Below are 14,597 nucleotides of genomic sequence, written 5' to 3'. Positions count from 1 at the left end.
TAGGGGAACAAGGAGTTCCCTGGCGATGGAAGAAGTGACCAAAATCATTCAATGGGCGGAGTCTCACTCCTGCCACCTGTCTGCAATCCACATCCCAGGAGTGGAAAATTGGGAAGCGGATTTTCTGAGTCGTCAGACATTGCATCCGGGGGAGTGGGAACTCCATCCGGAAATCTTTGCCCAAATCACTCAACTGTGGGGCATTCCAGACATGGATCTGATGGGCCTCTCGTCAGAACTTCAAAGTTCCTTGCTACGGGTCCAGATCCAGGGATCCCAAGGCGGCTCTAGTGGATGCACTAGTAGGCACCTTGGACCTTCAAACTAGCTTATGTATTCCCACCGTTTCCTCTCATCCCCAGGCTGGTAGCCAGGATCAATCAGGAGAGGGCGTCGGTGATCTTGATAGCTCCTGCGTGGCCACGCAGGGACTTGGTATGCAGATCTGGTGAATATGTCATCGGCTCCACCATGGAAGCTACCTTTGAGGACGAGACCTTCTTGTTCAAGGTCCGTTCGAACATCCGAATCTGGTCTCACTCCAGCTGACTGCTTGGAGATTGAACGCTTGAATCTTATCGAAGCGAGGGTTCTCAGATTCTGTTATCGATACTCTTGTTCAGGCCAGAAAGCCTGTAACTAGAAAGATTTACCACAAAATTTGGAAAAAATATATCTGTTGGTGTGAATCTAAAGGATTCCCTTGGGACAAGGGTTAAGATTCCTATAGATTCTATCCTTCCTTCAAGAAGGATTGGAAAAAGGATTATCTGCAAGTTCCCTGAAGGGACAGATTTCTGCCTTGTCTGTGTTACTTCACAAAAAGCTGGCAGCTGTGCCAGATGTTCAAGCCTTTGTTCAGGCTCTGGTTAGAATCAAGCCTGTTTACAAACCTTTGACTCCTCCTTGGAGTCTCAACTTAGTTCTTTCAGTTCTTCAGGGGGTTCCGTTTGAACCCTTACATTCCGTTGATATTAAGTTATTATCTTGGAAAGTTTTGTTTTTGGTTGCAATTTCTTCTGCTAGAAGAGTTTCAGAATTATCTGCTCTGCAGTGTTCTCCTCCTTATCTGGTGTTCCATGCAGATAAGGTGGTTTTACGTACTAAACCTGGTTTTCTTCCAAAAGTTGTTTCTAACAAAAACATTAACCAGGAGATTATCGTACCTTCTCTGTGTCCGAAACCAGTTTCAAAGAAGGAACGTTTGTTGCACAATTTGGATGTTGTTCGCGCTCTAAAATTCTATTTAGACGCTACAAAGGATTTTAGACAAGCATTCTTCCTTGTTTGTTGTTTATTCCGGTAAAAGGAGAGGTCAAAAAGCAACTTCTACCTCTCTCTCTTTTTGGATTAAAAGCATCATCAGATTGGCTTACGAGACTGCCGGACGGCGGCCTCCCGAAAGAATCACAGCTCATTCCACTAGGGCTGTGGCTTCCACATGGGCCTTCAAGAACGAGGCTTCTGTTGATCAGATATGTAGGGCAGCGACTTGGTCTTCACTGCACACTTTTACCAAATTTTACAAGTTTGATACTTTTGCTTCTTCTGAGGCTATTTTTGGGAGAAAGGTTTTGCAAGCCGTGGTGCCTTCCATCTAGGTGACCTGATTTGCTCCTTCCCATCATCCGTGTCCTAAAGCTTTGGTATTGGTTCCCACAAGTAAGGATGACGCCGTGGACCGGACACACCTATGTTGGAGAAAACAGAATTTATGTTTACATGATAAATTACTTTCTCCAACGGTGTGTCCGGTCCACGGCCCGCCCTGGTTTTTTAATCAGGTCTGATAATTTATTTTCTTTAACTACAGTCACCACGGTATCATATGGTTTCTCCTATGCAAATATTCCTCCTTAACGTCGGTCGAATGACTGGGGTAGGCGGAGCCTAGGAGGGATCATGTGACCAGCTTTGCTGGGCTCTTTGCCATTTCCTGTTGGGGAAGAGAATATCCCACAAGTAAGGATGACGCCGTGGACCGGACACACCGTTGGAGAAAGTAATTTATCAGGTAAACATAAATTCTGTTTTTGCTATCCTCATTTTAATTTTTACCTAAAGTTGTGATTTCTATCAACATTAGGGAGGAATTATTGTCTTTTACTAAGACTTCTTTGGTAAGATTCTTACATTCTTTGGATATGGTAAGAGTTTTGAAATCTTATGTTGAAGCTATTCAGATTTCAGATAGTCTTCTAGTCTATTTGTTATCTTTTCTGGTGTTAGGAAGGTCAAAAGGCTTCTGCCATTTATTTGGCATCTTGTTTAGACTTTTGATTCATCATGCTTATTTGGAGTCGGGTGGATTCCCGCCTCGGAGGATTATGGCTCATTCTACTAGGTAAGTTTCTACTTCCTGGGCTTTTTAAGAATGAAGCTTCTGTTGATCAGATTTGCAAAGCAATGACTTGGTCTTCTTTGCATACTTTTACTATGTTCTACCATTTTGATGTTTTCTCTTCTTTAGAAGCAGTTTTGGTAGAATGGTACTTCAGGCAGCTGTTTCAGTTTGATCCTTCTGCTTATATTTTCAGTTTTTTTCATTATAAAAATTGAAACTTTTTTGATTTGGGTAGTGATTAATTTTTCAGCGGAATTGGCTGTCTTTATTTTATCCCTCCCTCTCTAGTGACTCTTGCGTGGAAGTTCCACATCTTGGGTATTTATTATCCCATACGTCACTAGCTCATGGACTCTTGCTAATTACATGAAAGAAAACATAATTCATGTAAGAACTTACCTGATAAATAAATTTCTTTCATATGAGCAAGAGTCCATGAGGCCCACCCTTTTCTTTCATGTAATTAACAAGAGTCCATGAGCTAGTGACGTATGGGATATACATTCCTACCAGGAGGGGCAAAGTTTCCCAAACCTTAAAATGCCTATAAATACACCCCTCACCACACCCACAAATCAGTTTTACAAACTTTGCCTCCAAGGGAGGTGGTGAAGTAAGTTTGTGCTAGATTCTACGTTGATATGCGCTCCGCAGCAAGTTGGAGCCCGGTTTTCCTCTCAGCGTGCAGTGAATGTCAGAGGGATGTGAGGAGAGTATTGCCTATTGAATGCAGTGATCTCCTTCTACGGGGTCTATTTCATAAGGTTCTCTGTTATCGGTCGTAGAGATTCATCTCTTACCTCCCTTTTCAGATCGACGATATACTCTTATATTTACCATTTCCTCTACTGATTCTCGTTTCAGTACTGGTTTGGCTTTCTACAAACATGTAGATGAGTGTCCTGGGGTAAGTAAGTCTTATTTTCTGTGACACTCTAAGCTATGGTTGGGCACTTTATTTATAAAGTTCTAAATATATGTATTCAAACATTTATTTGCCTTGACTCAGAATGTTCAACTTTCCTTATTTCCAGACAGTCAGTTTCATATTTGGGATTATGCTTTAAATTATCAAAAATTTGACTTTTTTCCCTGTGGGCTGTTAGGCTCGCGGGGGCTGAAAATGCTTCATTTTATTGCGTCATTTTTGGCGCGGACTTTTTTGGCGCAAAAATTCTTTTCCGTTCCGGCGTCATACGTGTCGCCGGAAGTTGCGTCATTTTTGACGTTATTTTGCGCCAAAAATGTCGGCGTTCCGGATGTGGCGTCATTTTTGGCGCCAAAAGCATTTAGGCGCCAAATAATGTGGGCGTCTTATTTGGCGCCAAAAAATATGGGCGTCGCTTTTGTCTCCACATTATTTCAGTCTCATTTTTCATTTGCTTCTGGTTGCTAGAAGCTTGATGTTTGGCATTTTTTTCCCATTCCTGAAACTGTCTTATAAGGAATTTGATCTATTTTGCTTTATATGTTGTTTTTTCTCTTACATATTGCAAGATGTCTCACGTTGCATCTGAGCCAGAAGATACTACAGGAAAACCACTGCCTGCTGGATCTACCAAAGCTAAGTGTATCTGCTGTAAACTTTTGGTAGCTATTCCTCCAGCTGTTGTTTGTAATAATTGTCATGACAAACTTGTTAAAGCAGATAATATTTCCTTTAGTGATGTACCATTACCTGTTGCTGTTCCATCAACATCTAATATTCAGGGTGTACCTGTTAACATAAGAGATTTTGTTTCTAAATCTATTAAGAAGGCTATGTCTGTTATTCCTCCTTCCAGTAAACGTAAAAGGTCTTTTAAAGCTTCTCATGTTTCAGATGACTTTTTAAACGTACATCATCATTCTGTTTCTGATACTGATTTTTCTGGTTCAGAAGGTTCTGTTTCAGAGATTGATACTGATAAATCTTCTTATTTATTTAAAATGGAATTTATTCGTTCTTTGCTTAAAGAAGTCTTAATTGCATTAGAAATAGAGGAGTCTGGTCCTCTTGATACTAAATCTAAACGTTTGAATACGGTTTTTAAACCTCCTGCAGTTATTCCGGAGGTTTTTCCCGTCCCTGATGCTATTTCTGAAGTAATTTCCAGGGAATGGAATAATCTGGGTAATTCATTTACTCCTTCTAAACGGTTTAAGCAATTATATCCTGTGCCATCTGACAGATTAGAGTTTTGGGACAAAATCCCTAAAGTTGATGGGGCTATTTCTACCCTTGCTAAACGTACTACCATTCCTACGTCAGATGGTACCTTCGTTTAAGGATCCTTTAGATAGAAAAATTGAATCTTTTCTAAGAAAAGCTTATCTATGTTCAGGTAATCTTCTTAGACCTGCTATATCATTGGCTGATGTTGCTGCAGCTTCAACTTTTTGGTTGGAAACTCTAGCGCAACAAGTAACAAATCGTGATTCTCATGATATTATTATTCTTCTCCAGCATGCTAATAATTTCATCTGTGATGCCATTTTTGATATTATTAGAGTTGATGTTAGATTTATGTCTCTGGCTATCTTAGCCAGAAGAGCTTTATGGCTTAAGACTTGGAATGCTGATATGGCTTCTAAATCAACTCTACTTTCCATTTCTTTCCAGGGAAACAAATTATTTGGTTCTCAGTTGGATTCTATTATTTCAACTGTTACTGGTGGGAAAGGAACTTTTTTACCACAGGATAAAAAGTCTAAAGGTAAATTAGGTCCGCTAATCGTTTTCGTTCCTTTCGTCATAATAAGGAACGAAAGCCTGATTCTTCCCCTACAGGAACAGTATCAGTTTGGAAACCATCTCCAGTCTGGAATAAATCCAAGCCCTTTAGAAAGCCAAAGCCAGCTCCCAAGTCCACATGAAGGTGCGGCCCTCATTCCAGCTCAGCTGGTAGGGGGCAGATTACGTTTTTTCAAAGAAATTTGGATCAATTCGATTCACAATCTTTGGATTCAGAACATTGTTTCACAAGGGTACAGAATAGGCTTCAAGATAAGGCCTCCTGCAAGAAGATTTTTTCTTTCCCGTGTCCCAATAAATCCAGTGAAGGCTCAAGCATTTCTGAAATGTGTTTCAGATCTAGAGTTGGCTGGAGTAATTGTGCCAGTTCCAGTTCTGGAACAGGGGCTGGGGTTTTACTCAAATCTTTTCATTGTACCAAAGAAGGAGGATTCCTTCAGACCAGTTCTGGATTTAAAAATATTGAATCGTTATGTAAGGATACCAACATTCAAAATGGTAACTATAAAGACTATTCTGCCTTTTGTTCAGCAAGGGCATTATATGTCCACAATAGATTTACAGGATGCATATCTGCATATTCCGATTCATCCAGATCACTATCAGTTTCTGAGATTCTCTTTCCTAGACAAGCATTACCAGTTTGTGGCTCTGCCGTTTGGCCTAGCAACAGCTCCAAGGATTTTTACAAAGGTTCTCGGTGCCCTTCTATATGTAATCAGAGAACAGGGTATTGTGGTATTTCCTTATTTGGACGATATCTTGGTACTTGCTCAGTCTTCACTTTTAGCAGAATCTCATACGAATCAACTTGTATCGTTTCTTCGAGAACGTGGTTGGAGGATTAATTTACCAAAGAGTTCGTTGACTCCTCAGACAAGGGTAACCTTTTTAGGTTTCCAGATAGATTCAGTGTCCATGACTCTGTCGCTGACAGACAAAGGACGTCTGAAATTGGTTTCAGCTTGTCGAAACCTTCAGTCTCAATCATTCCCTTCGGTAGCCTTATGCATGGAAATTCTAGGTCTTATGACTGCTGCATCGGACGCGATCCCCTTTGCTCGTTTTCACATGCGACCTCTTCAGCTCTGTATGCTGAACCAGTGGTGCAGGGATTATACAAAGATATCGCAACTAATATCTTTAAAACCGAATGTACGACACTCTCTGGCGTGGTGGACAGACCACCATCGTTTAGTTCAGGGGGCTTCTTTTGTTCTGCCGACCTGGACTGTGATCTCAACAGATGCAAGTCTGACAGGTTGGGGAGCTGTATGGGGGTCTCTGACAGCACAAGGGGTTTGGAAATCTCAGGAGGCGAGATTACCATTTGATATTTTGGAACTCCGTGCATTCCCAGAGTTCTTCAGTTGGTTTCTTTTGGAGAAGAGACGTTTGTTTTTTTCAGACATTATCACATCTGTGGTGTATGTCAATCATCAGGGTGTGACTATCAGTCTTTAGACTGTGACAAAGTATCTCGGATATTTGCTTGGGCTAAATCCAGCTCCTATCTAAATTCTGGGGTCCTTTTCCCAGGTATAGACGTTTGGGAAGTGGATTATCTCTGTTAATCAAGCTTTACATACGGGAGAATGGTCTTTACCCAGATATGTTTTTCAATTTTTCAGATGTGAGGGCTTCCAGAAATAGATCTGTTGGCCTCTCGTCTTAACAAGGAATTTCCCAGGGGCCTATTTCAGGTCCGGGGATCCTCAGGCGGAAGTAGCATATGCATTGACACTTCCTTGGAATTATCATTATGTCTATATCTTCCGCCTCTAGTTCTTCAAAAATTCTAATGGAGCGTTCGTTTGTACTGCTGGTGGTTCCAGCATGGCCTCACAGGTTTTGGTATGCGGATCTCATTCGGATGTCCAGTTGCCAACCTTGGACATTTCCGTTAAGACCAGACCTTTTATCTCAAGGCCCATTTTTCCATCAGGATCTCAAATCATTTAATTTGAAGATATGGAGATTGAACGTTTGATTCTTAGTCATAGAGGTTTCTCTGACTCAGTGATTAATACTATGTTACAGGTTTGTAAATCTGTCTCTAGAAAGATTTATTATCGAGTTTGGAAGACTTTCATTTCTTGGTGTTCTTCTCATAAATTCTTTTGGCATTCTTTTAGAATTCCTAGAATTTTACAATTTTTCAGGTTGGTTTTGTCTGCAAGTTATTTGAAAGGAAAAATCTCTACTCTTTCTGTTCTTTTTCACAGAAAGATTGCTATTCATTCTGATATTCATTGTTTTGTACAGGCTTTGGTTTGTATCAAGCCTGTCATTAAGTCAATATCTCCTTGGAGTCTCAATTTGGTACTGAGGGCTTTACAGGCTCCTCCGTTTGAACCTTTGCGTTCTCTGGAAATTAAAATTACTTTCTTGGAAAGTATTGTTCCTTTTGGTTATCTCTTCTGCTAGAAGAGTTTCTGAGTTTTCTGCTCTTTCTTGTGGATCTCCTTTTCTGATTTTTCATCAGGGTAAGGCAGTGTTTCTTCCTGTTATTCATTATTTTGTTCAGGCTTTGGTTCTTATCAAACCTGTCATTAAGCCAATTTCTCCTCCTTGGAGTTTTAATTTGGTTCTAAAGGCTTTACAGGCTCTTCTATTTGAGCATATGTTTTCTCTAGACATTATTTACTTTCATGGAAAGTATTGTTCTTTTTAGACATCTCTTCAGCTAGAACAATTTTTAATTATCTGTTCTTTCTTGTGAGTCTCCTTTTTCTGATTTTTTCATCAGGATAAGGTGGTTTTTGCTATCCTCATTTTAATTTTTACCTAAAGTTGTGATTTCTATCAACATTAGGGAGGAATTATTGTCTTTTACTAAGACTTCTTTGGTAAGATTCTTACATTCTTTGGATATGGTAAGAGTTTTGAAATCTTATGTTGAAGCTATTCAGATTTCAGATAGTCTTCTAGTCTATTTGTTATCTTTTCTGGTGTTAGGAAGGTCAAAAGGCTTCTGCCATTTATTTGGCATCTTGTTTAGACTTTTGATTCATCATGCTTATTTGGAGTCGGGTGGATTCCCGCCTCGGAGGATTATGGCTCATTCTACTAGGTAAGTTTCTACTTCCTGGGCTTTTTAAGAATGAAGCTTCTGTTGATCAGATTTGCAAAGCAATGACTTGGTCTTCTTTGCATACTTTTACTATGTTCTACCATTTTGATGTTTTCTCTTCTTTAGAAGCAGTTTTGGTAGAATGGTACTTCAGGCAGCTGTTTCAGTTTGATCCTTCTGCTTATATTTTCAGTTTTTTTCATTATAAAAATTGAAACTTTTTTGATTTGGGTAGTGGATTAATTTTTCAGCGGAATTGGCTGTCTTTATTTTATCCCTCCCTCTCTAGTGACTCTTGCGTGGAAGTTCCACATCTTGGGTATTTATTATCCCATACGTCACTAGCTCATGGACTCTTGCTAATTACATGAAAGAAAACATAATTCATGTAAGAACTTACCTGATAAATAAATTTCTTTCATATGAGCAAGAGTCCATGAGGCCCACCCTTTTTTGTGGTGGTTATGATTTTTTGTATAAAGCACAATTATTCCAATTCCTTATTTTTTTGATGCTTTCGCTCCTTTTTTATCACCCCACTTCTTGGCTATTCGTTAAACTGAATTGTGGGTGTGGTGAGGGGTGTATTTATAGGCATTTTAAGGTTTGGGAAACTTTGCCCCTCCTGGTAGGAATGTATATCCCATACGTCACTAGCTCATGGACTCTTGCTAATATGAAAGAAATGAATTTATCAGGTAAGTTCTTACATAAATTATGTTTTTTAAGGCTACGACTTGGTCGTCGCTTCATGCCTTTTCAAAATTTTATAAATTTGATACTTTTGCTTCTTCAGAGGCTATTTTTGGGAGAAAGGTTTTGCAAGCAGTGGTGCCTTCTGTTTAGGTTCCTGTCTTGTCCCTCCCTTCATCCGTGTCCTAAAGCTTTGGTATTGGTATCCCACAAGTTAGGATGAATCCGTGGACTTGGTACATCATGCAAAAGAAAACAAAATTTATGCTTACCTGATAAATTTCTTTCTTTTGCGATGTACCGAGTCCACGGCCCGCCCTGTCTATTCGACAGATAGTATTTTTTATATAAACTTCAGTCACCTCTGCACCTTATAGTTTCTCCTTTTCTTCCTTGGCCTTCGGTCGAATGACTGGGGGGTGGAGTTAAGGGGGGAGCTATATAGACAGCTCTGCTGTGGTGCTCTCTATGCTACTTCCTGTCAGGAAGGACAATATCCCACAAGTTAGGATGAATCCGTGGACTTGGTACATCGCAAAAGAAAGACATTTATCAGGTAAGCATCTTTTTTTTTTATTTTTTAAATCTTAATTTAGACATACTCGGGTATTGGCTACTCTACTATGTCCTCCAATCCAAATTTTCTGTTGCTCAGTTTAGGTAACTCCATATACGTGCTGTTTTACTGGAAAACAGTTATTTTGAAGGATAAAAAAAATGTTGGAAGAGAGGGGAGAAGTGTGTATCTGTCATGTTCCGGTGTACATGCGCTCAGGACACAGACCCTCAGGGCAGTGGTAGGGATTTGAAGACACCGACCCCTGACCCGGGGAAGAGTATCCTGGACGTGGATAGATTATATTCTGTGATTCATAGTTGCTAGAAGTTATTGTAGAATAAATGGAGAGTGCAACATTTGTATACAATATATTCTGACTTCACTGTGACTTATAGTTAATAGGGGTAGCTGCAGGATTCAATGATAGAAAAATATAGCAATGTGGAATGTTCAGGCTTCAGAGTAAACTGGTAAAAGATTGACACTTAAATGCAAACTAAGGTTTGTTGCAGGTTCACAGTACATATTATATAGAGCTGTATGTCAGTAATAATCAGAGCAGCACAGGTGATAGTCAAGTTGCTAGTTTAAAGGCATCATTTACTGTTTGTGCATATATTGGAGAATCACATGAAGGCTTTTAACTGAACACATAGATGCAGAGTTCTGAATATGTTAACATATTTGTAGAAGGATATTTCAGCTATGACAACTTGTTGCAGAGAATAGTTATAAAGTTCTGAGTAAGATTCTGTTCTTATAATTAGAGAGTGATGATAACCAAAAGTATGTTTGATTTATAATAAAGTTCAGAGTTTAAGTAGCAGTGTCCTGGTAACAAAATGGAATTATTTGGATACTTGCGATTTGATGATTTTAGGCAGAGGAAATAGGAAAAAACTGAAGCTTGAAGATGTTGGTAGGATTCATGCAGGATCAACCACAGACCTCAGTTGTTTTCAGGAACACAACTTCAACGTTAATGCAAAGCACATTACACCTGAGAAGGCTTAAAAAGAGGCTGAGGGAATCAGGTGCATGAATGATTAATCAGGCAGGCAAGCTGAATGTAAATACTGCCCAAAACAGCATGAGTGTCAGAATCAGGAAAGGCAGTCTTAAAGGGATAGTGATATTAGGCTGAGATATGTTACAGAACCCCCTCCTTAAAGGCGACCTCCGGGCGCCGAATGCAATCCAAAAGGAGAGAGAACAAAAATGATATGAAGAGCCGGTAGTAGGTGTATGGAGGTAGTGAGTCCAATCGGAAATCAAGAAAGGTGATTTGGAGATCTCTTGAAAAAGTAAAATGACAAAGCAAAGGCCATGGAATTCAGGTATCAAAAGATCTTGACAATGATGAGAGTAAAACTTGAAGTCATCTTTCTTATAGTCATTGTGAGAATGCATGAACGTGACATACAATGAGCTTCCTACAACAGAATCATCCTGAGAGTTGATAGGCGGATGTACTTCATGATAGATGACCATGTACACAGCCAAGGAAAAGGCACCCAGTCCTAGACATATGAATAGGCTTTTCTCAACTTCAGAAATAGAGATGCAGCATTCTGGATTGATAACCAGATTAACCACCTTTGGGTCAGAGATTTAAGTATCCTCAGAATTAACCTCTTGGCTGAGGATTAGATATACTCCAAAAGAAAAAGCTATAGCCACTTCTAACCCAATAGCAGGGCTTTCTTCAAAGTAGGAGATAGGAATGTAGAGAGCAAGAGTTGACCAGTTCTTGCCTTCTTCTGGTTCAATATCAAATGTGTCTTTACTGGATTCAGAATCAAGAGTGTCCTCACTAGGATCAGGTATATGAATGCCCACACCAGGGCAAGGTTCATGAATACCCACATCTGGGCAAGGTTTAGGAATATCCTCAGTAGGATCAGGTGAAGGAATGCCCATGCCAGGGCAAGGTTCAGAAGTACCCACATCTGGGCAAGGTTCAGGAATATCCACATCTGGGCAAGGTTCAGGAGTATCCTCAGTAGGATCGGGTGAAGGAATGCCCATGCCAGGGCAAGGTTCAACTATAGAAAAAGAAAAGGAACCCACTTTAGAGCCAGGAACCATACTCTCTTCTGAGCAGAGGGCAAGGCTTTCTTCAGGGTTCACAAACGAAGAATTTACAAGATCCACTTTAGAGCCAAGAACCATACTCGCTTCTGAGCAGAGGGCATGGCTATCTTCATGATCAAGCATTATTACACCCATCTCTGGGTTAAACAAAGGAATACCCATACCAGGGTCAAAAACAGGAGAGTCCATATTGATGCCAGGTTTAGTAGTATCATCATGGAAAACAGGGAGAGGAATAGCCACTGGGGAATCTTCTTGAAGAACTTTTGTACAAGTTTCAGGGTCAAGTACGTCCACTTGCGAACTAGGTTCAATGTTGTCCTCACAGGGTTCAGTATCAGGAATTCCTGTACAGGGAACAGATGTAGTAGAAAATGTAGGTTGATGCGCAGTATCTCCCAAGGAAAACATTTTCTTAGATGCAGTAACAGAAGAATTTTGAAAAGGTTGAGTGCACTTAAATATGCCACTCTCAGGTAGATGCGGAGGAATTGTGATACAAGATTCTGACATGTTTTCTGGGGTTCAGCAGGCATACTTATTTTAGTTTGAATTACAGGGTTAAATTCTCCAGGGACTACCTCTGGAAAACTGAAAGGTTGTATATCTGAAACAAAATTATCTTTTGCTTCTAGCACAGGGTTTACAGACATTGAGGCAGCATGAGAGGGATGTAAGGAATCAGTAGTTGAAAGCAGTGTTTGTAATTGTAGAGTTTGAGAAGATAAACCATTAAGTGCTTCAACAACAGACTGATGGCGACTAGAGACAACATCCAGCTTGGTGTGGAGTGTATCATGAGGCAATAGAGGATCTGGCACAACAGAAAATGAAACCGGAGATTCAGGCTGAGTTTCCTCTTTATGCTTCTGATTTTCTGTAGGCAGAAAGATTTTTTTCTTCTTTTTTTTTTTTTTTTTTTTAGAGAGCTTAGATAACTGATATTTCTTCCCAATATGAGGCTTCTTAGGGTGGTGCCACTGTGGCCTGGAGTACCTTATATCAGGTTGAGAACAGAAATCCTCTTCATCACTGGATGCATAATTCTGAAGTAATAAATCATCATAGTAGTTGAGGGGACCATTTCTCCAAACAGCAGTCTGTAAACCAGATGTCTCTTCTTCCAGCTCTGGATCTGTCCAATCTACAGAATCCATGGGAATATCAGAAATAGGAAGATCAGTATTTCCATGAGAGGTTTCATGATGGGAGCTGTCTGTATCATCTATATTGTAAAATATAGCTACCAAGGATGTCATTATAGCCAATAGGTTGAGGTTTTGTCTGAGTTTGTGGCCAATTAAAGTTGCGCTCATACCAGTCTAGTGCCAGTTCAGCTGGGTCTGTGAAGTCATCCTCCTCATTGACATATTCAAACTCAGAGTCCGTATCACCAGGATGGGAATCACAAACAGGAGTAAATGGTATTCTGGAACAGTAGTCCTGTCTCTTTAAATCTTTAAAGGTCTGATTTTTTTTTTCTGCTGAATCTGAATACATCCTCGTCATTTACATAGTCAGACTCAGTTTCACCAAAATGGAAGTCACGGACATAAGTAGATGAAATACTAGAAAAGTGGTTCTGTCTCTTTAAATCTTTAAAGATCTGATTTTTTTCTGCTGAATCTATGGATACATTCTCTTCATTTTCATAGTCAGATTCAGAATCAGTTTCACCAAATTGGAAGTCACAGACATGAGAAGATGAAATTCTAGAAAAGTGGTTCTGTCTCTTTAAATCTTTTAAAGATCTGATTTTTTTCTGCTGAATCTATGGATACATCCTCTTCATTTTCATAGTCAGATTCAGGATCAGTTTCACCAAAATGGTAACCACGAACTTGAGTAGAGGATAGTCTAAAATGGGAGTACTGTGTCTTTAAATTTTTAAAAGTATGAAAATCTTCTGTTTTTCCTTTAGGGATAGCTTGGGTCTGAGGTTGTAATTTTTTATTTTCCTTTGAGGGTCGGTGCATCCACTACCACTGCGGATCCCTTTTTTAGGCATTAACTTTCTGTCATGTTCCGGTGTACATGCGCTCAGGACACAGACCCTCAGGGCAGTGGAAGGGATTTGAAGACACCGACCCCTGACCCGGGGAAGAGTATCCTGGACGTGGATAGATGGTATTCATAGTTGCTAGAAGTTATTGTAGAATAAATGGAGAGTGCAACATTTGTATACAATATATTCTGACTTCACTGTGACTTATAGTTAATAGGAGTAGCTGCAGGATTCAATGAGAGAAAAATATAGCAATGTGGAATGTTCAGGCTTCAGAGTAAACTGGTAAAAGATTGACACTTACACCCTTTCACAGTAGATAATATTATATAGAGCTGTATGTCAGAATTAAACAGAGCAGCACAGGTGATAGTCAAGTTGCAAGTTTAAAGGCATCAATTACTGTTTGTGCATATATTGGAGAATCACATGAAAGCTTTTAACTGAACACATAGATGCAGAGTTCTGAATATGTTAACATATTTGTAGAATGATATTTCAGCTATGACAACTTGTTGCAGAGTATAGTTATAAAGTTCTGAGTAAGATGCTGTTCTTATAATTAGAGAGTGATGATAACCAAAAGTATGCTTGATTTATAATATAGTTCAGAGTTTAAGTAGCAGTGTCCAGGTAACAAAATGGAATTATTTGGATACTTGTGATTTGATGATTTTAGGCAGAGGAAATAGGAAAAACTGAAGCTTGAAGATGTTGGTAGGATTCATGCAGGATCAACCACAGACCTCAGTTGTTTTCAGGAACACAAATTCAAAGTTAATGCAAAGCACATTAGACCTGAGAAGGCTTAAAAAGAGGCTGAGGTAATCAGGTGCATTAATGATTAATCAGGCAGGCAAGCTGAATCTAAATACTGCCCAAAACAGCATGAGTGTCAGAATCAGGAAAGGCAGTCTTAAAGGGATAGTGAAATTAGGCTGAGATATGTTACAGTATTGAAGTAACATTTCAAAAAGCATTGATTTTGACAGAGAACAACCACAAAAACAGTTGAAATCTTGCCTATATGTCCTTCTGAAGTATAAGCTTATTTAATAGGAGATAGCAGCCTTTTGTAAATCCAAGCCATTCTGA

General features: G+C 39.6%; 1 protein-coding gene across 1 annotated transcript in view; it reads left to right on the top strand.

Annotated features, from left to right (window-relative positions):
• GEN1 (GEN1 Holliday junction 5' flap endonuclease) overlaps positions 1 to 14,597 on the top strand; it is a 240,191-nt gene that overhangs the window by 92,353 nt on the left and 133,241 nt on the right. The window lies entirely within an intron of this gene.

This window comes from Bombina bombina, chromosome 4 (assembly GCF_027579735.1).
Source record: "Bombina bombina isolate aBomBom1 chromosome 4, aBomBom1.pri, whole genome shotgun sequence".
Taxonomy (NCBI): domain Eukaryota; kingdom Metazoa; phylum Chordata; class Amphibia; order Anura; family Bombinatoridae; genus Bombina; species Bombina bombina.
The sequence above is the reverse complement of the archived record's forward strand: the minus strand, read 5'-3'. Positions and strand labels throughout refer to the sequence as shown.